The 27,601-nt window shown below is 43.0% G+C and overlaps 1 long non-coding RNA gene across 1 annotated transcript; it reads left to right on the top strand.

The window, feature by feature from the left end:
• Positions 1-194: 194 nt before the first annotated feature.
• Positions 195-25,418, top strand: LOC141153674 (uncharacterized). The gene is made up of 4 exons (XR_012247330.1): positions 195-452; positions 6,068-6,172; positions 15,137-15,250; positions 22,825-25,418. It is a non-coding gene; the product is annotated as an uncharacterized lncRNA (long non-coding RNA).
• The last annotated feature ends 2,183 nt before the right edge of the window (positions 25,419-27,601 follow it).

The following is a 27,601-nucleotide window of genomic DNA, read 5'->3' as shown; positions in this document are numbered from 1 at the left end:
CTGTGAAGGCTGCACACAAGTAAAACTTGGCAAAACCTGGGAATATCTTGTGAGAGAAAAATTAAAATCCTTGAAGCCTTCGGGGAAAACACCTCCTCCGCTCTTATTTTAGCGCCTGGCTGTGTTTTCTGCAGCATCTGACAGCCGTGTGCATGATGTCTCCGGCTCCACCGCCCGGGTCCTCGCAGCTGAAGATGCTCTTGGGATGCGCTGAGCGTCACCGTTACTTAGCAACGCTTCGAATAGAACGCAGCTTAGCAACATTGTAGCAGCAGCAGCTCCTCCTCCTGGACCAATCAGCTGCCGGGAGCAGACAGCGTGCAGCGGCAGTCAGGTCGGGGAGCAGCAGCTGAAGCTGGAGGCATCGCAGCCGGGAGACACGTGTGAGTGCTGGGGAGAAGCGATGAGAGGTCGGGTCTCCTAGGAGCTGGCTGAGGAGACCACAATACCAGGTAACCAGCCTGGCCTCTGCCCACTATGGCCACTTTGACTACTACTCTCTCTACCCTCTAGAACCTGGTGCTAGCTGCCCCCTAACTTGTGTGGCCATTGAGTTTCGTTGATGCCCATCTATATTATAAATATAGTCCATGTCTGCAATAAGTCTGCACCAATACAGCTGCTGCAGAACTCCTTTAATGCCCCCATTCATTATTCAGGAGATGGACAGCAGGTAGTTGATGTGGTCTAATGTCCCGTATACTTATAAGTCTTTCCCCCCCTCCTCTAGCATTTGTGCAGCTGCTGCAGGACTTCTTTAAGGGCATTTTACTTATTTTCAGAAGATGGACAGTAGATGTTTGATGCAGATGTCACTTATATTTAATGCACAGTGAGAGAATAGTTGCCCCTGCTAATAATGTTTTTTTGCCCTTCCTTTAGTACTGTTACAGTTGCTGCAGAACTTCGTTAAGGGCATTTAATCAGGCTTATTTTCAGAAGATAGACAGCAGGTGTATAACTTAGAGGTCACTTATATTGAATCCCCTTTGGAAGAAGAATCGTCCTTGCTAATAAATCTTTTTTTCCTACCTTTAGCATTGGTGCAGCTGCTGCAGAACTTCTTTATTGTCACTATTTAATCAGGCTCGTTTTCACAGAATGGATAGCAGGTGGTTGAAGTACCCTCTAATGAGATTAAATATATATATATAGATAGCTAGAGGCAGTATAGTTGCCCCTGCTAATCTGTATTTTAGTATATTTAGTTTAGTCCTTCCTTTAGCACTGTTACAGCTGCTGCAATACTTCTTTAATGTCTCCATTTAAATACACTCCTTTTCCTACAATGGACGGCAGGTATTAGTGGGTATTCTGCATCAAATGTCACATTGCATTTAATGTTTTTTGGGAAGAATAGTAGCCCTTCCTGATAAGTCTTTTCTCCTCCTTTAGCATTGGTGTAGTTGCTGAAGAACGTCTTTAATGTCCCCATTTAATATTTTCAAAACATGTCCAGCAGGTGATTAACAGAGATTACTCTCCAAGTTCACATACACTTAATGACCCGTAGGAGAATAGTTGCCATTGCTAATAATCTGACTTTCGCCCTTCTTTTATCATTGATTCAGAATCTATCGAAGGTATACGTCTCTCTTTGGATAGTTTTCACCCCCCCCCCACCCTTACCCCATCCAAAAGATGTTCTGCAGCAGCTGTGCATGAAAAATGGTTTTATATGCCCTATACCAATGTGTTTAGTATATTTGTGATTTCCCACTTACTTGCCGCTTCCATCTGCTAGAATAGATATGATTGGCCAGTTTATTTCTGTATTGATCAAGGTCATCTTTGGAAATAACTAAGGATAGTTTTTATTTGAACTGTTGGATGCCTGAATGGGAGATTAGCGTCTTCTCTGATCAAACCCCTTTCCTTTAAAGCTGCTGCTTCAAAACCTCCAGATTGTATCACTATGACTTCTTTTTGAGGAGGTTCTGCATCTCTCCCCTCCAGAATATGTTTGCACATTTGTGACAGTCCTCAAATCCTTGTTGCAGCTTTGGTTGATCCACTACAAATATCCATTACTATTATAAAATAAGAGTGGGCAGGCACTAGGGAGTTTTACAAAGTTGGATTTTTCATGCCAATCTAAGCAGAACTACACCGTCTCCATCCATAGTTGGCAATGATGGGTGTTTGAGACATTTTTGCAATGAACTAACATGTTCCCACATGGCATAAAAACTGAATTTTTTGAGCTGTGGTTTTTTTTGCATTCAGAAGATCTGCTGCATTTAACCGTTCAAGCAGAGTGAATGTGATTTCATGAAAACTCATGGCCACTGCATTGATAGACACTGTCGCCCTGTGCATTTTTGGGTGTGTTTTTCCCTATAAGCTCCTATGAGGAGCCTGTAAAAAATTTAATTGTGTTTTTAAGTGCACAGACCTGTGTTTCTGCACTAAAAAAATGCTGCGTCAAAGAAAGAAGGGAAAAAAAAATGCATAAAAAAAGCAAAAACCGAAATAATCAGAGCAGATTGCTATTGTTGTAATTTGGTGTAGACACCTGCGGAAAAAGCGGCATTTTCACCTGTAGGAACATGGCCTAAGCATCACTTCTTCAACTTTCAGGAGTTCTGCTTGTAGTCCTTAAGCTGAAAAACCGGCTCCTTTCAGTAAACATGTTAGGCCACGTTCACACATTCAGTATTTGGTCAGTATTTTATATCCGTATGTGTAAGCCAAAATCAGGAGTGGGTGAGAAATGCTGAAGTGGTGACTTCTTTCTATTATACTTTTCCTCTGATTGTTTCACTCATGGTTTTGGCTTACAAATACTGGTGTAAAATACTGAACGTGTGAACGTGGGATTAGGCTACTTTTCCACGATGAGCTTTTGATGAAGCAGATTTTCTGCACCCATTAAGTAAAATAGGTTACTTTGATTTTTTCGAAAATACCCAGTGTAAAAAACTCACAAAAACTCATTGTGGGAACATCGCCTTTAGAGCTCCTTCAGACGTCCTTGATCATCGGTCCAATCTCAGATCGCAATGTATGGAGCGGCCACGTGTCTCCCGACCCGATCGTGGCAGCAGTCAGTCCTTGCATTGCGATCCAAAATCGCACCGATGATCACCGACGTCTTAAGGAATCCTTATAGATCTTTTCACAAGCGCTACACCTCGGCATCTATTACATGCCCGGGACAGACTTTTATCCTCTGTCAGTACACAATTAGGTTCACCATTCAATGACAGAAGGCAGACATCTTAAAAAAAATAATAATTAATTTGATTTGTTACACAAGGTAAATGACAGAAAATCCTAAATATTACAGAACTTTTCATTATATAATGTACTGTATATGCTTTAGTTGTAGAATATCCCTTTAACTTTGATTACGAAGAATTATTGTTCTTCACTCTTACATAGTAAAATTTTCTATATATATTTATTTATTACACACACGTATACATACACACAAACTATAGCTGCTAGAACTATCTGAACTAAAGGGTTACATTTGTACCAGGGCCTTCTTCCATTCATTGGGGCTTTATCAAGATCCAGTCATTTGCACAGCTGCTGCTAGATTCAGTTCACACCCGGGTTGCTAAGTTAATGGATGGATAGAACCTGAGCAAAGCCGGCTGTGTAATAAAACGTCTCTATAAATACACGCAGCTCACTTATTATACAACTCCGTGTATGTAATCTGCGATCTGAGCCCAGGGCTTCCTAAGGAAGGACCTGATCACAGGTCACAAGTGATGACCATTTTTTTGAATCAGTTCTGGGATCATAAAAACGGAACTAAAATGTTCCAGAATGGGATCCTTTCCTTTGATTTGGAATGGAAGTGCCATAAAATGTCTTCCATGTATCTCCTTTCCAGCTGTTATCAATTTTTTTAGCTGATTCGGTTAAAAAAAAAACAAAAAAAAAAAGTGTGCTCAATTTTTTTGTCTGCCATTTTTTTTTTTTTTTTTAAATATTGGATTTGTCAAAAATGGATGACTACTGCATATAAGCCTAAATGGTAAGGAAGTGGGGTCATAGTGGTAGAGACATGAGTGGCTTTGTTTGCAACTCTATGTGTCAGTTCACACAGCGGATGGGCGCAGGAGCAATTTACACGCAGTAGTAAATCTGTAAAATCGGACCAGGCTCGCACATGCTGTGGTTTTCTTTTTCCTACACAGACTGCACGTCAATGTGAAAAGTAGCCCTAACACATACGCTAACATTGGATGTCCATTTTCAATATAATATATATATATATATATATATATATATATATATATATATATATATATATATATATATATATATATATATATACACATACACACACACTGTATATATACACATACACACTGCTCAAAAAAATAATGGGAACACTCAAATAACACATCCTAGATCTGAATGAATGAAATATTCTCATTGAATACTTTGTTCTGTACAAAGTTGAATGTCCTGACAACAAAATCACACAAAAATCATCAATGGAAATCAAATCTATTAACCAATGGAGGCCTGGATTTGGAGTCACCCCCAATATTAAAGTGGAAAAACACACTACAGGCTGATCCAACTTTGATGTAATGTCCTTAAAACAAGTCAAAATGAGGCTCAGTATTGTGTGTGGCCTCCACGTGCCTGTGTGACCTCCCTACAATGCCTGGGCATGCTCCTGATGAGGTTGCGGATGGTCTCCTGTGGGATCTCCTCCCAGACCTGGACTAAAGCATCCGCCAACTCCTGGACAGTCTGTGGTGCAACGTGACGTTGGTGGATGGAGCTAGACATGATGTCCCAGATGTGCTCAATCGGATTCAGGTCTGGGGAACAGGCGGGCCAGTCCATAGCTTCAATGCCTTCATCTTGCAGGAACTGCTGACACACTCCAGCCACATGAGGTCTGGCATTGTTCTGCATTAGGAGGAACCCAGGGCCAACCGCACCAGCATATGGCCTCACAAGGGGTCTGAGGATCTCATCTCGGTACCTAATGGCAGTCAGGCTACCTCTGGCGAGCACATGGAGGGCTGTGCGGCCCTCCAAAGAAATGCCACCCCACACCATTACTGACCCACTGCCAAACCGGTCATGCTGAAGGATGTTGCAGGCAGCAGATCGCTCTCCACGGCGTCTCCAGACTCTGTCACATGTGCTCAGTGTGAACCTGCTTTCATCTATGAAGAGCACAGGGCGCCAGTGGCGAGAGGGAGAGGTGGGCTTCAGTCCAGGCCCCAATTTGCCTCTCACCAAAGTAGCCTTCTTTGGTATCCAAACCTTTAGGCTATGTTCACATGTCCACTTTTGTTTCCCATTTATTTGATCAGTTTAGGGAGCATAGAAATACAAATAGAACATTCAATTACAGGAACCATTTAATTGAATGGTGGTTTTTTAAGTAACCTAAAAATGTCACCCATTTGCATGGGCTCCTACTTTCCTGGGGCCATAAGTGCTCTGTCTATAGTAAGTACACCCTTAGAGCCTGTTCCTCCCATCTAATGAGGGTGTGGATGGTAAAATTAATCAGGAGGAAGCTCCACAGCAAACCTCATAGAGAAAAGACTTTTAACGGTTCCTCAAGGGTGGTTCCTTCTGTTAGAAACCGATCAAACTTGTTGTTTCAATAGTGAAAGGAAAATACAAATAATAAGCAAGTGCCCATCTGGCCTCATTATGAAGAGATTGCACGGTAGCACTGACCACAATCAGGAGGGGTGAAAAATTCAAAGGTTTCAGGCTCCTGCCCTTTCCCTTCAAGAGAAGGGGTGTGAGAATGGGCATTTGATTATAGGTGGTTGTTGGTTGAGCAGAGTTTGATTATTTTTGCTGTTCGATCTTCTTAATATAGACATTTAAGGGTGTTTAGAGATATTTTGAGCTGATGATCTACTAAAGTAATAATTCCAATGCAAGTGTTGTTTCCAGTGATAATTCGCCCATGTGACTGAGCAGTCATTACCTGCGCTGGTTCACAGGTAGAGATCGGCTTCACAGCTCATTACTGTTATTCTGCTGTCACATGGGGACGGTTGCATCACCATTTTCCTATCTGGTTTAATATAGTATCTGCAGTTACCTCATTTTTTATTCTCAGCAGGCGAGCTTTTAAAGAAATGTTTACCTGGCTGTGCAAATGGCTAAGAGGGACCATTGAAGACTTCTGCGCCTGTCGTGCGGCAGAGTGAACTGTCACTTTCAGGTGGGTCATTAGCTTTGTTACTCGTGTGTGTCAGATTCTGAATCCGTCTGCATTTTTGGAGTCACTTTTATGTACTGGAATTAATGGCATTTTTAAAAAAAATATTATCAGAGGTGTAGCTGTAAGGGGTGCAGAGGTACCAGCCGCACCCACCTTCTGCTACTCCGTCCTTTGCCACACAAACCGATATTATAAATGCCACATAGTAGGTGAGGACCCGTTATAGATTTTTCATTGGGGTCTAGGAAAGAAGATGCATCTTTTCTATATCGTTATTAGAAAGATCCAATGATTTGAAAGGTTGAATCAAATTTTAGAGAACCCTAGAAGTCCATTGTAGGCTCATCGGTAGATGCATATAAGTAGATAGATTCCAATACAAACCATTGTATTAAATTATGTCAACATGCTCGGAGGCTATATGTATATATCACAGATTTCTATGATTTTAGTGCTTCCAACAGAAAAAAAGCTCAGTCTGCACACAGCATGCTGCATAGTACAGGTCTATAGAGTGCAATGTATTACAGGACGAAATCTGCCCCTGCAAAAAGGTGCAACTCAGATCAGAGGAAAGATTTTTGCCTTAGATTACAATAAAATGTACAGGTTAGTGGTGGTTAAAGGGAACTTCTCTTTATATTTTTAACACCTTCACCCATAGTAACTTGTCCTGTAGATCAGTGAGGGTCCAGATCTTGAGACCCCCCCCCCCCACACCAATCGCTCAAAAATTCACTCTGCAGCACTTGTTTTGTTGTGCCCCTTGTGGGGGACCTGGAACCTTTTTTATCTGCAGGACAAGTTAGGGCATTTATATATACGGTACATATTTATATATACTGTGTAGAACAAAGACAGCCTTCCCATTGGCCCACCACTGATCTCTTGTCCATAGCTGGTGTTTTTATGTGTAGTTTTTTTTCTAGCATTTTTCCATAGTTTTTTTGGTGTGTGTGTTTTTTTATGTTTCATTGATTTGTTTTAGTGCTAGCATTTTATTGGTTGTATTTTTAACATTACACATTGTAGGATTCCGAGATTGTTTTTGTTTTTATATAACAGCACGGTGGCTCAGTGGTTAGCACTGCCGCCTTGCAGCGCTGGTGTCCCGGGTTCTAATACCACCAAGGACAACATCTGCAAGGAGTTTGTATGTTCTCCTCGTGTTTGCGTGGGTTTCCTCCGGGTTCTCCGGTTTCCTCCCACATTACAAAGACATACTCAGAGGGAATGTAGATTGTGAGCCCCAATGGGGACAGCGATGATAATGTCTGTACAGCGCTGTGGAATATGATGGCGCTATATAAATGAGATAAATAAATATAACCAAACAAAAAAAAATGGCAACACTAAATTGAATTTAATATTTCCACATTAATATTTGAAATAAACAACCATCTTTAGGGCAGTAATATTTTGCATTGATTTATTAAATGAATGAAAACCTTTGGTCTGTCCTATAAATGTCTTTATATTACAGTAATCATTTTAATAACATGAAATGGGCCGAGAGGTGGATATACTTTAAGGTCAGATTCTGACGAGGCCAGGAAGTGCTGAAGCCTCAAAGGGGGCTAAAAGTTGGCACAGTGGTTCACCTTCAGTATGATGTTGGTAGAACCATATCTTAAAGGGAACCTGCCCCATTATATATGCAGTCTGATCTGTGGTCAGCATGGTGTTGAGCAGGAGGAGCTGGGCAGAATAACATATGGGTTTGTGGGAAAGGATTCAGTATAACTTGCATTTTATCCAATAAATTCCCTGTATTTTGGAGCATGTGAGTCCAGTGGGCGGTCCTACTAGTGATTGACAGCTATCTCTGAGCAGAACCGCCCACTGGACTCACATGCTTCATACACCAAGGATTTGAGTGAAGAAAATACAAGTTATACTGAATATTTACTTACAAATATACATCAATCTGATCAGCTCCACCTGCCCTATTACATCCAGCCTGCAGAACAGGTACCATTTTCAACATGACAGGTTCCCTTTAAGGGAGTATATAGCGGAGACAGGTTTTCTCCAATTCTATTCTCATCTCTTGAATCAGAATACCTATCCATGTACATTGTGTTATAGTAAATATATACAAGTTATCCTGGTTTTCCTTCTGCCGAAAACTTCTCTAGTGCTGCACCTGTACCCTGAATACAAAGCCTCTCCCAATGAGAATATCCTGGATTTCTAGGTCTCTGTATCTCACATCCCCCACGAGAGACTGTCCCTAATTATCCTGGCCTATCTACAGTGGGGAAAAAAAGTATTTAATCAGCCACCAATTGTGCAAGTTCTCCCACTTATAAAGATGAGAGAGGCCTGTAATTGACATCATAGGTCGACCTCAACTATGAGAGACAAAATGAGAAAACAAATCCTGAAAATCACATTGTCTGATTTGTAAAGAATTTTTTTTCAAATTTTGGTGGAAAATAAGTATTTGGTGAATTACAAACAAGCAAGATTTCTGGCTCTCCCAGACCTGTGACTTCTTCTTTCTGAGGCTCCTCTGTCCTCCACTCATTACCTGTAGTACTGCCACCTGTTTGAACTTGTTATCAGTATAAAAGACACTGTCCGCAACCTCAAACAGTCACACTCCAAACTCCACTATGGTGAAGACCAAAGAGCTGTCGAAGGACACAAGAAACAAAATTGTAGCCCTGCACCAGGCTGGGAAGACTGAATCTGCAATAGGCAAGCAGCTTGGTGTGAAGAAATCAACTGTGGGAGCAATAATTAGAAAATGGAAGACATACAACCACTGATAATCTCCCTCGATCTGGGGCTCCACACAAGATCTCACCCCGTGGGGTCAAAATGATCTCAAGAACAGTGAGCAAAAATCCCAGAGCCACAGGGGGACCTAGTGAATGACCTGCAGAGAGCTGGGACCAACGTTACACAGGCTACCATCAGTAACACACTACGTCGCCAGGGACTCAGATCCTGCAGTGCCACACGTGTCCCCCTGCTTAAGCCATTACATGTCCGGGCCCGTCAGAAGTTTGGTAGAGAGCATTTGGATGATCCAGAAGAGTATTGGGAGAATGTCATATGGTCAGATGAAACCAAAGTAGAACTGTCTGGTAGAAACACAACTCGTCGTGTTTGGAGGAGAAAGAATGAGCTGCATCCAAAGAACACCATACCTACTGTGAAGCATGGGGGTGGCAACATCATGCTTTGGATCTGTTTCTGTGCCAAGGGACCAGGATGACTGATCCGTGTACATGAAAGAATGAATGGAGCCATGTATCGTGAGATTTTGAGTGCAAACCTCCTTCCATCAGCAAGGGCATTGAAGATGAAACATGGCTGGGTCTTTCAGCATGACAATGATCCCAAGCACACCGCCAGGGCAACGAAGGAGTGGCTTCGTAAGAAGCATTTCAAGGTCCTGGAGTGGCCTAGTCAGTCTCTAGATCTAAACCCTATAGAAAACCTTTGGAGGGAGTTGAAAGTCCATGTTGCCCAGCGACAGCCCCAAAACATCACTGCTCTAGAGGAGATCTGCATGGGGGAATGGGCCAACATACCAGAAACAGTGTGTGCCAACCTTGTGAAGACTTACAGAAAACGTTTGACCTCTGTCATTGCCAACAAAAGGATATATAACAAAGTATTGAGATGAACTTTTGTAATTGACCAAATACTTATTTTCCACCAAAATTTGAAGAAAATTCTTTCAAAATCAGACAATGTGATTTTCAGGATTTGTTTTCTCATTTTGTCTCTCATAGTTGAGGTCTACCTATGATGGCAATTACAGGCCTCTCTCATCTTTAGAAGTGGGAGAACTTGCACAATTGGTGGCTGACTAAATACTTTTTTTCCCCACTGTATATAAGCTCATGTAAGAATACTGCCCATTCCTTCTTTTTGCATGAAATTCAGAAGTCGCCTTCCTTCTAATCCAATTTATACAAAACCATAGATAAATTCCGGGGTTTTCTGCTGGGATCCCTGTCTATCCAGAGAACGGAGGTTTCCAGGAGTTCCCAATTATCTTCCAAGCTGCTATTTTCTTACAACCGTACAGTGTAATCTGAGCGTTAATAATTTGATAAGTATACAAGAAAAACTCTTATCAACCCCCCACCCCATAGTAATATTAATAGTAACACAAGTGAGAGCACCATAAACCAGATGGTCCTGTGCGCTGTGCACACTGTTTGTAATGCCATGATTTTCCTCTTGAACTGTCGGTTCTCTATCAAGTCCCCTTCCAGAGCCAAAATCAACAGATTGATTTTATTTCTTTTGGCAAATAATTTTTTTTGCAGGATCTCAGGTTTTACTGCCAACCCGGAGCCACCCGTGTGTAGAGTCATCTGTGTATATTTCTTGTATTTCATGTAATATATTATATGCCAATAAGCCTCCAGCTTGATATTGGGTTGGATCCTCTTGTGCCATCAAGCACAAGACAAGTGGCATCTGGCACTAAAAGCTTTGGTGAAGTCACGGTGATTGCACAGAAACTACCACTGTGCCCACGCGATCCATGGCAGAGAGGCGGCTGTACTACACATCTGCACATCCACCACAACTGCCAGAATATGAGAAAACCCCATAAATAAGATAGATAATAACTTGTTGATCACTGTGGGGACAAATTGCTGGGACACCCAAGGATACTGAGAACAGGGATCTGGATCGTGGGAATCAGCCTCTGCAGAGCTCCTTCTTGAATGTAAGAGAGGTGCCAAAGTTCGACCTCTGCACCATTCATTGTCAATGGGACTGCCAGAAATATGGAGCTCTGTTCTCAGCTTTCTCTGGCAGTCCTATAGAGAGTGAATGGAGTGGAGTGTAGTCTGGCCATGAACATCTCTGGGAAAGTCAAGATGGAGCTGCAATCTCGGGATTGCTGGGGTCCCAGCAGTTGGACCCCAATTGGTCAGCAAGTTATCTCTTCTCCTATGGATAGGGGCTAACTTGCGATTTTGGGAAAACTCCTTTGAGATTATGTGAAAAAAGATTTTTGCGTTTTATGGAGTAGAGCTGGTACGGGGTGGTAGCTGTGGTCGAGGTACTCGTCTCCTCTTACGCCCCGGCACGCTACATGAAAGTGTGGGTCCTGGCTGGGTGTGTGGACTTGTGCTGTGAGGGCCTTACGCCTGTGCAGGCCGGGTGTAGCCGGTGGTGAGAGCTAGCCAAGAAAAAGTTCCACAATTGAATAAAGGAGACCGCCGTTCAAAAATAAAGTCTTTACTGAATGGTAACTTGATAAGGCTTATATACAAGGGCTAGTGGGTACAAAGTCTTATGGACATTTCCTTTAGAGTACGAAGCAATTTCCAAACAGTATTCCTCTTCTGTAGATTACTCCAGGGCTAGTGAGGCACACTGTTTCTACATAATTCACCCCGACTCAGCTCTAACGCTACAGTCCTGTTCACAAAGTCTCCTTACTCGCCCTGGGTTCCGCTACTTTTTCCTCCGCTACTGGTGCACTGAAACTTTTGCACTCGGGACCCCCACTAGTCCGTCGTACTCAGTCCTGCTTAGGCCTGCTACCTTCTGCGTTACAAGCTCTAGAGCGCGTAACTTGGAGTCCTCTCCAAGGACCCATCTTCAGAAAGCCACTCTCTCTCTTGTCAAGTCACTTCACTTCAGGATTTCGCTTTCCCTCGCCTTTGGTCTTCTCTCCCCAAAGAGAGCCCCACAGCCTCCCCATGTCCAGCATGAGATCCCATCAGCCTCTCCATGTCCAGGTTGAAACCTCCATAGACTCCCCATGTCCTGGATGAGACCCTCATAGCTTTGTCTTGTCCAGCCAAACATCCCATACACATGAAAAAAAGAACATCGCATATTCACCTCGGTCCCATTCACCTGGTGCTCTGCATCTGCTCCTGTATCCGCTGCGCTGACTCCCCACAGTACACTGCTGACGCAATGAAATTACGTCATCGTGTCAGCTGTTTCACACGCTAGTCAGTGGAGGAAGGGGTTGGATGCCCCTCCTCCACCAATGCAGTCAGCGTGGATGGAGAAAGAGGAGACAACGAGCAGGCGGGTGTGGGATGGCACGGTGCGGTCCGTGGGCCGCACTTTGCCCAGGTCTGTCTTACCCTATCGTCACTACCTATACTGCAGTCAACTATATACATCTTACACTACCTATAACACTATGCATAACCATGTAATAGAGAGACTTGGCACTCCGGACATTGCAGTGAAAGAAAACAAGTTTTATTTGGCAATCTTTATAGTTGTTTGTTAACGTTTCAGTCCTACATATGGACCTTAATCAGAACTAATTGTCCCTTGATTCCTGAATATAAGATAGCGTGTAGTAGCGCATGGTTTCCTAGCAGGAAACGCTTTCTCTCCCTTCAGCTCCCACCCACTCTGGGCTAGTCCCAACCCTAACGTCCCTGTTAACTACCTGTTGCTGGGCAGAATACAGCTTCATCACTAAAAATACTGACTGACTATTACACATACAAGTGTGGCGCCCTGCTGCGCATTGGTGCCACAGAGCCCAGAAGGGTGCATGGATGGACTTCTCCACAAGAGGCCCTCACACATTCACACACCTCTACCCTACCATCTCAGACCAGCAGAGGGAGCCCATTAGGGATATATATAGGGAGGGTGGAGCCAGGCAGCTCAGTTAGTTAGTCTCTCAGACACAGAGAGGGACAGAGCTCAGAATTGAGCAGAGAGCGTGCTGACGCTCAGAGAGCAGCAAGCAGGCTGCTGTGCTTAGGCGAGCCAAGGCCTACAGCACGTGTGAAGGCCTAGTGAGGGCCTTGAGTGGGCCGAAGGTGAGAGGAGAAGGAAGAAGTAGCGAGGGGGCAGAGGAGCATACCAGGCTCACCCCGAGATATATACCGGACACCGGGTCCGCGCCTACAGGGACCCTTTACACCCAGTAGGAACCACCGGAACCCCTGGAGGACTACAGGTCCCAGGTTTACCAAACGCTGACTACAGTACCAGGGCTAGGAGTCACGGAGGCCCCAGCGTCCAGGGAGAGTGATCTCCAAAAGAAGGCCCTACCACCAGGTCAGCAGGTGCAAGGAGAGAGACTGTAACCAAGCTAGGCCTAGTTCCAGGCAGGCCAGAAACTTGGCGAGTAAAGCTACGGATCAGGAGGCCCTATACCCGCTCACTGGGGAGAGTCCAAAAGTGCGCCCTTCGCCTGGAGTACCCTGGACCGTGCCTGCATAGTCACCAGTAAAGGTACTGAAGCTTATCCCCCGTGTGAGTGTCCGTCTTTCCTTCGGGACCGTCCTTCCGTCTCTCCCCAGCATCCACCATCTACCCCTACACTGCCCTGGAGCTAGCTCTACCTGTGGAGAGCCACACCATCCCTGCTGCCATAACACCAGCTCCAGAGGACTGCTCCGCAGCGGCGGCCCCCTTTAGCCGCATTCCACAGGTGGCGTCACGAACTTTCCAAATCCCCTATAAATATCCCCCTTTTTACTGACCGCCCTGGGTCATGGACCGGGCCAGCCACCGTCATATTCCCTATACCGGCATCCATAAGAGGCCCGGCTGCCGAGTACCCCACGGCCCAGGGGGCGCGTCACAAGCATCATAACAAATTGCAACAATACACACAGCTTCAAAGGGGAACATGTGCAGCATTTCCATCTCCTTACCCAACACCTGGCGCCCCTGCCGATCAGCTGTTCCGTGTTGACGGCAGTCGGAACTGCTCAGTTGCGGGGATGCACAGTGCAACTCAGTCAACTTTATAGTGGCCACGGACAGATACCGCCAATCGGCCCCTAATTCAAATCAATGGTGGGTGTATATGCTATTCCCAGCCATGGCCACTATTCCATCGACAGAACTGCACCATAACTGAGCAGTTACAGCCGCTGCCGACACAGGGAACAGCTGATCGGCGGGGGCACCCCTACCGGTCAGAACCTATGGATAGGTCATCAATGTTAAAGTAGTGGACAAACTCTTTAACCCTCTTTGTTGTTCTTATGTAGACTTCTTTTTGAGTGTTCGTCCTATTCAGGTTTTGAAAAACGCAGGGTGGATAGATAGAAAGTGCCTGTCACTTCTTTGAAGCGGATCTTGAATTGATTAGGCACTAGAGATGAGCAGATCACTTTGTGTAACACGCGGTCCATGATCCAGTTCAGTGGTCTCTGGCTGTGAACAGGAGATGTGCAAATTTCCTTACCCTCCGGGATCCCACGCTCAACTTATTATTAGCTGGGCTGGCGAGACGTCATGCCACGCAGATTAGAGATTCAAACACCGCATGGGGAACCCAGAAACTCATGAATTTTGCGCAGCTCCTGTCTACCACCAGAGAGCATTGACCTAGACTATGGACTAGGGTTGCGCAAAGCGATCCGCTCATCTCTATTAGGAACAGTCAATATAAAAGACTTCAAAAAACACTTTTGGGGATAAAAAAAAAAAAATCTTTCAAAACACTTTCGAGAAACGCTTGAGGAAAAGAAAAACTCCAAACCCCCCGTAAAGGTGTTTTCTGAAGCGGTTTCCACTTGAAAAACTGTTTTTGAATGGCTCAAAAAATCCTCTCTCTGCACATGGCCTAACTCTTGCCTTTTTGATTCTTTTTCCTTTTTGTTGGCTTTTGAGGACCTCTAGTGGCTTCATTTGAGGACAGCAGTGGAGACTTCTTTTTTTTTTTAAATTGGTTGTATGTCTTTAAAGGGAACCTGTCAGCATTTTTCAACGTGCCGACAGGTGCTATTAATGTGTGGTCAGTGGGGGTCTGACTGCTTAAACAACCTTCAATCTCAACAACAATGCATTTTTTCATAAGCAGGCGTAACAGAGCGCTATAATAAGGGGGCACCAGTTTTATCCTTACTATGGGTCTGACCCATATTTCTTCCATGTACTCCACTGGCTAATCCAAAAGATCAAGGCTGTTTTTCTATACATTTTGATCTTTATCTAAGAATACCCTTACTAAGTTGACAATGTTTTCCATTTCCATGACAGGCACATCTCCAGAAAGACAAATCCATTTCAACAACGTCGAAAATAGCCTACTTTAAGAGGAAATATGCAGAAGAAGAAAATTTACATGAGGATTACCAGGGGTATTTTCCAAAAGTAAGTTCCTATGGGGTACAAAAATTATTTTAAAAGGAACAACTACCCTTATATACCCTTAAAGGTCTAAAACAATCCTCAGCTATTCACATGGGTGGCCATTGGGGACCCAACTGATCTACTGATCTCCAAAAGAGGTGACCACCATTCCCAGTTCTATCCTGGTCCCAAGATTGCGGCCAAGAGAAAATTTATTTGCCACTTTTTGCATTGTCTATAAGAACAGCAATGATAGTCAAGTGCATCATTTGTGTGCTTTTGATTGACAGCTCATTTAACCTCTTCCTGGCTGTGGTTTTGCGACAAGGGGAGACCATGTTTTAGTGCACAGTGGGAAAACAAGTGGAGGAACCTACACTGATGTAACAATTACCATCTATCCAGGTGATCTTTTTTGTGGACTGTAATGTCTGTTTAAGAGCTAATGCAGACAAGCGTATAAATCGGATGTGCATTATCTGATTTTTAACAGCTCACTGACCCAAGTTATTCAATAAAGGCTGTGACTAATTTTTTTCTCTGTCCGGGGGAAAAAAAAAATTGCAGCATGCACTACTTTCACGTGAGTCTCAAATGAGACTCACACATTCAAGCCTTTGGGTGCGTGAAAAAAAAATTGGATCCCAACATGGACCATCAGAGTGGAATCCGATATTTACAGATAGATTTCTAATATAAACCTAGGAATCTGTATTTGATCATGTACATGATTTAATCTAGTTGTATGAAAACAGATCGCAAATGGATAGGATATGGACATCACACGGATGGCACCTGATGAAAATTAGAAAAAAAAATTGTACAAGTTTCATCCAGAAAACTCTAATGATTTTATTTTCTAATTTTTCATACGCTCGTCTGCAGGCGGCCTAAGGCTGTGCACACAAGGGGTACACTTCACACATTAATGCACATGGGAATAAAGCCTTATGGCTCTTACATACAGTAGAGCTGTGTACACAGAGCCTGTACTGCAGTGCATAGGCTTCCGTGTACTCTGTATATATGGAGATACTCTCTTCTAGAAGAATATACCTCTGTACATGTATAATTCAGTGGAGCTTGCCACATTTTTTCTGTTGAATTTGTACAGAATGACGTCCCCCCATGTCTATGAAATATAACGCCTCTGAGGCAAATGGAGATAGATGGACCGTGATTTGATTTAGCACTTGAAATCTGGCACATACACAGTTGCATAATGCTGCCCGGCACACTAAGGTGAAATTCACACACCAGTGTTTCATGGTTTGAGTACGGATTGGGATGCATGGACCGACCAAGGGTTTACTGACCCAAACTCAACAGATTCATATAAGGCTATGAGTGTGACGTTGAGTCAATACTTACAGGCAAGTCATGAGGCATTGGTAGTCAGGAGGTCCGAGGTCAGATACCAGGAGGGCTCGTAGTACAGAGGGATGAGACAAAGGTGTGGTTAGGTAACAGTCTGGTGTCAAATGCCAGTAAGGTACATCAAAACCAGGGAGTACAACAAACGGATAGTCAGAGGCCAAGTCCGGGGTCAGATACCTGAAGTCAGAGAGTGTCAAGAGCAGAAGGGATAATCCAAAATAGTCATCACAACAAAATCCAGGGTCATCAGCAAGATCAGAGTTAGACACAGAGCAAGTATACACATCTACCTAAAGCCAATCTACAACTGACACAGACTACTAGCAGCTAGCCAGCTAAATACCTTGCAAATGATTACGGGTGGTAGGCACCTGAATAAATGCCCACAGGCTAAACCAGATTGAGCAGCAGGGCTGTCAATCAAAATGTTGACGACCCAGCACGCCCCAGGATCAGATTGGATGACTGGACTGTCACTCACAAAACTGACAGTCCAACACACTCCAGATCCCATAGGGTGGCTGAGCTGTCACTCACAGTGATTCTTGGCCACAGTCAATGTAGAAACCGTGACAATAAGACTGTCTAGTTCGGTTAGGAGACCCTTATTCGGTCTGTAGATCGCTGTCCTTATACAGACCTTGAAACACCTACATGTAACTCCTGTCTAAAGTGGATGTTCCAGTAGTGAACTATTGATTTGCTCTTCTGTGCTGTAGGCAGCTCTGCTGCAGCGATCAGCTCACCAGTATCCAACTTACGGAACATGTGCCATGAACCTATGAAGATGAAGGAAGCACACCTGGCTTCAATTGAGTATGTGTGAAATTTCATGTGCTTATCCGATACATAGAATCATAGAATCATAGAATCATAGAATGGTAGAGTTGGAAGGGACCTCCTGGGTCATCTGGTCCAACCCCCTGCTCAAAGCAGGATTCACTAGATCATCTCAGACAGATGTCTGTCCAGCCTCTGTTTGAAGACGTCTATTGAAGGGGAACTCACCACCTCTCGTGGCAGCCTGTTCCACTCATTAATCACCCTAACTGTCAAAAAGTTTTTTCTAATATCTAATCTGTGTCTCCTCCCATTTAGTTTCATCCCATTGCTTCTAGTCTTTCCTTGTGCAAATGAGAATAAAGATGATCCTTCTACAATGTGACAGCCCTTGACATATTTGTAGACAGCTATTAAGTCTCCTCTCAGTCTTCTTTTTTGCAAGCTAAACATTCCCAAATCCTGCAACCGTTCCTCATAGGACATGGTTTGCAGACCAGTCACCATTCTGGTCGCTCTTCTCTGAACTTGCTCCAGTTTGTCTATGTCTTTTTTAAAATGTGGTGCCCAAAACTGTACACAGTATTCCAGATGAGGTCTGACCAAAGAGGAGTAAAGACCGATAATGACTTCACGTGATCTAGACTGTATGCTTCTGTTAATACATCCCAGAATTGTATTTGCCTTTTTTGCTGCTGCATCACACTGTTGACTCATGTTCAGTCTATGATCTATTAGTATACCTAAGTCTTTTTCACATGTACTGTTGCTTAGCTCTATTCCTCCCATTCTGTATATGCTTTTTTCATTTTTATTGCCCAGATGTAGTACTTTGTATTTTTCCCTGTTAAAAACCATTCTGTTGGTTGCTGCCCACTGCTCCAGTTTATTTAGGTCTTTTTGAATCCTCTCTCTCTCTTCTCTAGTATTAGCTATCCCTCCTAGCTTTGTGTCATCAGCAAATTTAATCAGTTTACCCTCAATTCCTTCATCTAAATCATTGATAAAGATGTTGAACAATACAGGTCCCAGGACAGAGCCCTGTGGTACCCCACTTGAGACATTCATCCAGCTGGATGTGAAGCCATTTACAACCACCCTTTGAGTCCGATCACTAAGCCAGTTATGAATCCACCTAACAGTTGCCTGGTCCATTGCATACTTGGTCATTTTTTCAATAAGGATGGTGTGAGATACTTTGTCAAATGCTTTGCTGAAGTCAAGATATACTATATCTACAGCATTTCCCTGATCCACCCAGTCAGTGATTCTGTCATAGAAGGAAATTAAGTTAGTCTGACATGACTTGTTAGTTACAAACCCATGCTGACTCTGGTTAATCACTTCATTCTTATCCGTGTACTTACATACATGTTGTTTAATAATTTGTTCAAAGATCTTTCCTGGTATAGAAGTCAGACTCACCGGCCTATAGTTCCCTGGGTCCACCTTCTTCCCCTTTTTGAACATAGGAACAACATTTGCTCTTCTCCAGTCTTCTGGGACTTCTCCTGTTCTCCAAGAATTTTCAAAGATTATGGAGAGTGGTTCTAAAATTTCTTCTACGATCTCCTTCAGTACTCTGGGGTGTAATTCATCTGGACCTGGAGACTTGAACTCATTTATGTTAGCTAAATATTCCATCACAATCTTTCTGTTTACAGATAACTTGGATTCCTCTATTCCTTTAAAAGGACAGTGAAGATCAGTTGATGTTACATTTTCTTTCTGAGAGAAAACAGATGCAAAATAGGCATTAAAAAGTTCTGCCTTCTCAACATCCTCTCTTACCATTTCTCCATTTTCATCCTGTAAAAATCCTATAGCATCTTTGACTTTTCTTTTACTTTTGACATACCCCCAAAATCCTTTTTTATTGCTTTTGACATCTCTTGCAAGCCTTAATTTATTGTCCGCTTTAGCTAACCTGATACGTGCCCTGCAGGATCTGCAGACTGCATTATAATCTTCTTTAGATATGCCTCCCTCTTTCCATTTAATAAACATTTCTTTCTTTCTTTTTAGCATGTGTTTAAGTTCTGTGTTCATCCATCCTGGTTTCCTTAAATGCTTCCCATTCTTCCTACTTTTCGGGATTGTTAACGATTGTGCTTTGAGAATCTCATTTTTAAAAATTTCCCATCCTTCCTGGACATTTTTGTCCTTAAGGACATCCAGCCATTGGATCCCTCCTATTCTCTTTCTGAGTCTCTTAAAATCTGCCTTTCTAAAATCTAACCTTGAAGTTTGAGTCTTCACATGTCTTCCTCCTCTAGTTATCCAAAATTCTATAATAGCATGATCGCTGCCTCCTAGGGTCCCAGCCACCTTTACCTCCTCAACCATTTCCTCCCTGTTTATTAGGATTAGATCCAAAGTAGCAGATCCCCTTGTTTTCTCCCCTACCGTTTGGAAGATAAAGTTGTCAGCAAGAGAGGATAAGAATTTGCTTGACCTGTTAGTTTTACTTGAGAGAGATTCCCAACAAATGTCTGGATAGTTGAAATCTCCCATGACCACTACGTCATATTTTTTGGAGAACTTGGTCATTTGATACATAAAGAGTTCATCCATATCTTCAGCTTGCCCAGGTGGCCTGTAGTAAATGCCTACAATGGTGTCCTTTCCGTTGTTCTCTCCTTGTATTCTTACCCAAACAGTTTCCACAGAACTCCCAGTCTCTGAAGCTTCAATCTCTGTGCAGATATACGCTTTTCTAACATACAATGCGACACCTCCTCCTCGTTTATCAAGTCTGTTTCTTGCAAATAAGTTGTAGCCTTTTAGCCTTTTATTCCAATCATGTGTATCGTCCCACCAAGTTTCAGTGATTCCAATGACATCATATTCCTTTTCCTGCATTAGTAGTTCCAATTCTCCTTGTTTGTTGCCCATGCTTTGTGCATTTGTATAAAAACATTTTAGTTTGTGATTGGTTTCTCTTCCTCCCATATTTTTATTATTTAAATTGTTTTGTCTTTGTTCTTCCTTTCCACTTCCAGTAGCAGAGATCTCAATAGTATTTGTCAGCTGTATGGCTTTTTCTGGCCTTTTGCTTCCCTTCCCACATTGTTCTAGTTTAAAGCTCTTCTGATGAGTGTAGCAAGGCGACTTCCAAATACATGTTTTCCAGTCTTCGTAAGGTGCATCCCATCTCTAGCAAGTAGTCCATCGTATAGGTAATTCATTCCGTGATCCAGAAATCCAAATCCTTGTTGACGGCACCATCGACGTAGCCAGTTGTTCACCTGTAGAATCTTATTCCACCTCATTGTTCCATGGCCATCCACTGGGAGGATGGATGAGAAGACCACCTGCGCTCCCAATTCTTTCACTTTCTTGCCTAAGTCTTCAAAGTCACTGCAGATGGTTTCCAGGTCCTTTCTTGCGGTGTCATTTGTCCCCACATGTATTAGCAGGAATGGGTAGTGATCTGTAGGTCTGAAGAGTCTTGATATCCTGTCAGACACATCTTTAATTTTTGCTCCTGGAAGACAGCACATTTCTCTTGAGGTTATGTCTGGTCTGCAGATAGCGGCCTCTGTTCCTCTTAACAGGGAATCCCCCATAACCACCACTCTCCGTTTTTTCTTCACAACATTCTTCTTTCTCCATCCAGGAGGATTCTGAGGGCTTACAAGGTTATTCATTGCTGGCAAAGTCTTATTTTGCTGTATTTCTTCATGGTTCTCCTGCGTGAGAGCCTGGTACTGGTTCCTGAGCAGTATGGGTGCTGACTGCCTCTCGATCCTCCTGCTTCTGTGGGTCACATGCTTCCATTCCTCTGTTTCGTCAGGTGCAGTTAGAATTTCTTCTCTTTCTGAATCATGAAGAGATAATTCTGCTCTGTCTAAGAACTCTTCACCTTCCTTAATGATTTTCAAGGTAGTTCACCTCTCTCCTAGATTTCGCAACTTTTCCTCCAACAGGGACACAAGCTTGCATTTCTGGCATGTGAAGTTTGGCTTTTCCACTGGCAAGTCTGTGAACATGTAGCAGGATATGCAGCTCACCAAATGGCTCCTGGACTCTTCCATGTTCTTATTGTTAATGTTCTGAAAACAGTGAAAAAAGCTTAAAAAAAAGCTTCAAAATGCGCGCGCTGGTAGGCGCGCGGTTTACCGATGTCCTCTTTTCAGCTCCAACAGCCAAAATCCAGTGTTCTTTGAGCTCGCGGAGACTCTTCACTTACCCCAAAATGCAGTGGGAATATGCAAATTATCTCCTCAGGACTCCTCCCCTGGTTTACCGATGTCCTCTTTTCAGCTCCAACAGCCAAAATCCAGTGTTCTTTGAGCTCGCGGAGACTCTTCACTTACCCCAAAATGCAGTGGGAATATGCAAATTATCTCCTCAGGACTCCTCCCCTCCATCTCCATCTACATCAATCATACCACAATGGGCGTAATTACTGCCTGTTTAGCATGAATATATTCCTGTTTCTCAGCTGTCCCGGCTTCAGTTGCAGGCCTTGTGCCCTTTTGTTATGGTCACCTTTTTTTTTTTGCCATGATCTACTCCAGTTTTACAAAGTAACCTGGCGAATTACAACAAAGTGAGATGGCCAAAGGAAAAGGCAGCAAGGCCTGGTGCTGGAGCTCAGACAGGTGAGAAACAGTAAAACCAGGAGTGAACTACAAAAAAAGGAGGCAGCCATAGGAAAAGAGAGCAAAGCCCGGTGCTACAGCCAGGATAGGTGAGAAATAGTAATGAGCGAGCATGCTCGTTTAACCCTTTCGCCGAGCACGCTTGGGTGCTTTCCGAGTATCTTTGGTGTGCTCGTATATTAAGTTTGAGTCCCTGCGTTTGCATGATTTATGACTGTTAGTCAACCTCAACACATGTGAAGATTCCCTAACAAACAGGCAATCTCTGTATGTGTTGAGGCTAACCGTCATAAATCATGCAGATGCAAGGACTTAAACTTAATATATGAGCACGCCAAAGATACTCGGAAAGCACTTGAGCATGCTTGGCGAAAGGGTTAAACGAGCATGCTCGCTCATCACTAGTGAGGAATAGTACAACCAGACGTGAACTACAATAAAAGGAGGCAGCCATAAGAAGAGAGAGCAGAGCACGGTGAGTAACAATAAAACCTGATGAGAATTACAACAAAAGGAGGTGACCATAGGAAAAGAGAGCAAGGTCCGATGCTGGAGCCGCGACAGGTGAGCAACAGTACAACCAGGCGTGAACTACAATAAACGGAGGCAGCTTTAGGAAAAGAGAGCAAAGCCCGGTGCTGGAGCCGGGACAGGTGAACAATAAAACTTGGCATGAACTACAGCAAAGGGAGGCAGCCACAGGAAAAGGGAGCAGAGCCCGACACTGGTGTTGGGACAAGTCAATGACAATTTTCTGCTATGATGACGTATTGATAATGTTATTTACTTATTACAGAATATTTGTGCTGATTTGATATTTAATTTTTACAGCACTTGATAATACCAGAAGACCGGTCCTGTATCCTCAAACTGTCTCTAGAAAAGCTTCGCTTCCTTGAAGACCCAGAAATCTACTTAAGGAGATCAGTGTTGATCAACAACTTGCTCAGGAAGATTCACCTGGAAGCCGATAAAGAAAACTATGACTGCTGTAAGGGCAGCCCCGGCAGCAGGGGTACAGACGCTAGAAAACGGGTGAAGCTCATGGTGAAGGGTTGTTATTCCCAATCACTGCACTACGAGGAGTTGTGCTCATATCATATTGTGCCTTATGCTGCCGAAAATATTATGTATCCGATGGGCTATTCTAACAGTCACCTGACACAGAACTCTCCGCTGGTAATATACAGGATGAAGGAATGACCACCAACGTACCTGGACTTTGCCTCGTCAAAGGCAATGGCGTCCTGAAATGGAAAACGCGATAGTATACGGCACAGCTTACGAGTGAAGTTAAAGCAGATCAAAAGCGACCGGCGAAGTTAGCGACACTTTACCTATGTGACTGTATGTTGCTTTTCATGACCTGTATGCATATGATGCACATGTGTCTATCGCTGATGATGCTAGATATTGTGAGAGAGATCAGTGCAATTTTAGATATTTTTGGATATTTCCTTTTAGACTCCACCGAACACTCACAGCTTTATTCTGAACCTACTGAATAGAGTTTTGTCACCGGGCAGTGTTTTTATTGCCAAGAGTCAGATATTTTTCAGGTTCATAGTTTATCGTTATGTGCGGCTTAATCACACTTGTATTAGAAAATGATTGGCATGACTGGTGCAAAATTTGCATGCATCATGCAGAGCGCCCACTATAGGTTGGAAGGGGTTAAATACTAGCTTCCACTTAAATTAAGACATTAAGAGAATGGAGACAACTTTTATGTTTATAGCTCTCATCAGAAACATTGGTGGAAAATCACACTAAGAAAGGTCACAAATGTCCAACAGGATCCCACTAATCACTGAAAGTGGCATTGAGGAAGTGCTTTGCCACTTTGCTTCTTGTCAGCTCCAGTTGGCCTTTTCTGTCTTCAATTATAGTAAATAGCCGACAATGTGGGTGCATGGAGATTGAAGTAACATGCTTCTTGTCTGTTCCAGATGGCCTTTTTGTATTCATTTACATAGTAGCCAACCATGTGGTTGCAAGGAAAATGAAGCGACATGCTTGTTTGTCAACTCCAGTTGGCCTTTGCTGTCTTTATTCATAGTCAATGGCCGACCATGTGGTTGCAAGGAAAGTGAAATGACATGCTTCTTGTCAACTCCAGTTGGCCTTTGCTGTCTTTATTCATAGTCAATGGCCGACCATGTGGATGCAAGGAAAGTGAAACGACATGCTTCTTGTCAACTCCAGTTGGCCTTTGCTGTCTTTATTCATAGTCAATGGCCGACCATGTGGTTGCAAAGAAAATGAAGCGACATGCTTCTTGTCAACTCCAGTTGGCCTTTGCTGTCTTTAGTCTTAATTAATGGCTGACCATGTGGTTGCATAAAAAATGAAGTAACACCTCCAAGTGCTGCTACCATTCTATTTTGGCACCTTGGAGAGGTTATTGTGGTTGGACCCAGATTTGTCCCCAATGACTGCAACAAGACAGACCCGTTAAATGGGACACTTCAGAGAAAACTTTGATGAAACTGATACATTGTGTCAAGTCCAATCTCATTAGCTTAATGCTGCCAGAGCCTATTGATTCTGATTGGATCTGTCACTTTTGGGGGAGGCCTCCTGATGATGCCACATCTGTCCACGAGTTGTGTCTAGTCTTGCAGCTGAGCCCCATTGAAGTGAATGAAGTTGAGCTGGAATACCATATATGACCAGTGAACGGGTTAAACACTGTTTTCTGGAGGACAGCAACCATGATTTTTTAAATCCTGGGCAATTCCTTTAAGGATGGATTCACACATCTGTGTGCCACGGTCCTAGCATGGACTGCGATGCACAGAGTGGTTGTTGGTCTCCTGACTCGAAATCAGCATCCTAATAGGCATGTGTGAGGCTGAAAGCTGTATGGCGTCAGGGATAGGGGAAACTCAAGATTATGCCCTGTGCCAGGCATAACCCAGAATATTAATTAGCTGGAGGCTAGTATTGACTGCTACATTATTTTACCCCTTCCCTCCTGTAGAGGGCACACTGCACAATGTACCCCAATTGTGGCAATGACTTGGGTTCACTTACCGTACTGTATGATATGACAAGTGTGATTGGGCCTGACTATGAGATAAATAGTGTCCGACTTAATCCTGTATATTATAATATGCCTCTATTTTCCTTTCTTCAAAAGAAAAACAGTTATTTTTGTAAAAAGAGTACTTATTTAAAGAAATCCTGTGTTTTGAGGGTTGATCCCCATGGATTTGTTGTATATGTGATGGATTTTAATATAGCTGGGCGCTGCTGTGCTAATTTGAGATTATTTATTTCATATAACAAATGGATATGATATCTTTACGGTCCCATAATAAGGCGATTGTATAAAACGGGGGCCTATAATGGAAGCGGTAATTGCCAAAGGAGAGAAACCAACATACTGTAATACCAAAGACATATTTGGGCTTTCAGCAACTATAAGAATGTAGGATTCCTTGAGTTTTCTTCCTTACATCTGTTCCTGGGGTTTGTTGGGACGGCTGTTACTGGTGGAGTTCAGCTCGATCAACAGGGCAGAATAGATTTAATTGGCAATAGTTTGCAAAAACTTGGTCCATTCATTGCATAATCCCCATTAGTCTTTTGCACCCTCTACTTACTTATATTTATGTGCTTTGGGCTAAAAAATATAAAAGAATTTTATAATTCAGTTTCATTAAAATTTTTGCATCATTTGAGTTTTGCAAGCTTTCCCCCCCCCCTGTACATTGCTGACTGTTGATGGAGTTAACTGAGAATCTGTCAGGAGAATTAGTAGCTATATTATCTGTCTTTTTTCTGCACTCCTCTCACCAGATTTATGACTAAAGTTCATGTGCTACTTACTAATGTGAATGAGCTTACTAACAGATTCTCAGTTAGCTCTCAGGCAAAGAGTTTGTAAAAACTAAATGATACAACATTTTAATGAAACTCAATTACAAAAATATTCTTTTATCACAAAATGCATGCATTTAAGCAAAAAAAAACCCCAAAAGGTGTCCATATCCTTTAAAGGACCAGCCAATTTTTTTTTCTTCATTTTCACCTCTCTGTCTTCAACTTTTTTTGTTCTATAAAAGTTGCAATTCTAAATTGCAGAATTATGTTTGCATATACGCATGTGATTGATATTTTTCACGGATAGAGCATGTACCCATTATAGTCTATGGGACAATTCATAGGTTTGAATTATTTTTTTTTGCCAACCAAGCGTCCGCAACCAAACAGATACATGTCCTTATTTAATTCAATCTGCAGATCTAACTCACCCATTAAATGCAAAGGGTCCGTTAGAAAATGGACGGCACACGGATGTCATCCTTGTGACGTCCTTTTTTTCCTCCTGTTCCATGGGTAGGAGAAGCTTGTAATTCATTTTCTTGTGCATACAAGTAAAACAGGTGCCACACTGACGATCAAAAGTAAAAATGGCCAAAGAAGAACAAAAAGCAACAACGACTTACATACGGACCAGAAATGAATGAAAATGGATGAAAATCAGATCGAGAATAGAGATGAGCGGTGTTCGACTAGAACTGTTCGCCAATCTCAAATTCGAGCTGTTTTGGGCGGTGTTCGAGTCGTTCGACGAACGCGAACGATTTGCAAAAAATTCGGTTGTTCGAGGTTATGTTCGATAACTGTTCGTGCACCAAAAGCGTAACTGGATTTTTTCACATCATGCAGGGATTGTCTGCCACTCACTGTAATGCCACAGCCATGGTGGTTGTGGCATTACAGTGGTTGCCCAAATCGATGTGAACAGTGCTCACAGTGAAACACGAAAAGCCGGCAATTCAGCAGTGGCATACACCTGTACCCGACAATTTATAACAGAAAGAACAGAGCATCACACATAGATTAGATACATAGAAACATGTCAGTCACATACATAATAAGTACAGTGACAGTGTTGCATCCTATGGATGCGCCATTTCTGGGGCGGCTGACGGCTGGTGTTTCTAGCCTGGGAGGGGGCCAATATTCATGGCACCCTTCCTGGGCTATTAATATCAGCCCCCAGCTGTCTGCCTAGCCTTTGCTAGCTATTAAAATAGGGGGGACCCCACGTCATTTTTTTTTTGGGTCCCCCATTTTAATAGCTAGTAAAGGCTAGGTATTCAGCTGGGGGCTGATATTAGTAGCCTGGGAAGCTCCGTGGGTATTACCCCCTTCCCAGGCTTCAAACATCTGCCCCAGCCGTCTGCTTAACCTCCGCTAGAGACTAAAATTAAGGGGAACCCCACGACAATTTTTTTTTTAATAAATCCTTTATTTTAACACTAAATGACAAGTACAGTAATCAACACTATCACTGTAATATATGTGACTGACATGTTTCTATCTATCTATCTATCTAATCTATGTGTGATGCTCTATTCTTTCTGTTCTAAATTGTCGGGTACCGATGCAATTGCCGGCCGGCTTTTTTAAAGAGAGTGTCTTCTGAGCAGTTTGTCAGCTTTTGGACATCTTTGAAGGTGTTTTCTATGTGTTTTTGTTTGCCTGCCATTGGTTTTAACAGTGTTCGACAGTGTTCTAAGGTGTTCGACGAACAGTTCCACGAACATCCCGGTGTTCGATGAACCGAACCCGAACACTATGGGGGAGGCACAAC

Source organism: Phyllobates terribilis, unplaced genomic scaffold (assembly GCF_046119375.1).
Source record: "Phyllobates terribilis strain yellow unplaced genomic scaffold, ASM4611937v1 Scaffold_7__3_contigs__length_470593459, whole genome shotgun sequence".
In the NCBI taxonomy this organism is placed as follows: Eukaryota; Metazoa; Chordata; class Amphibia; order Anura; family Dendrobatidae; genus Phyllobates; species Phyllobates terribilis.
Note: the sequence above shows the minus strand (reverse complement) of the source record. Positions and strands in the feature narration are given on the sequence as shown.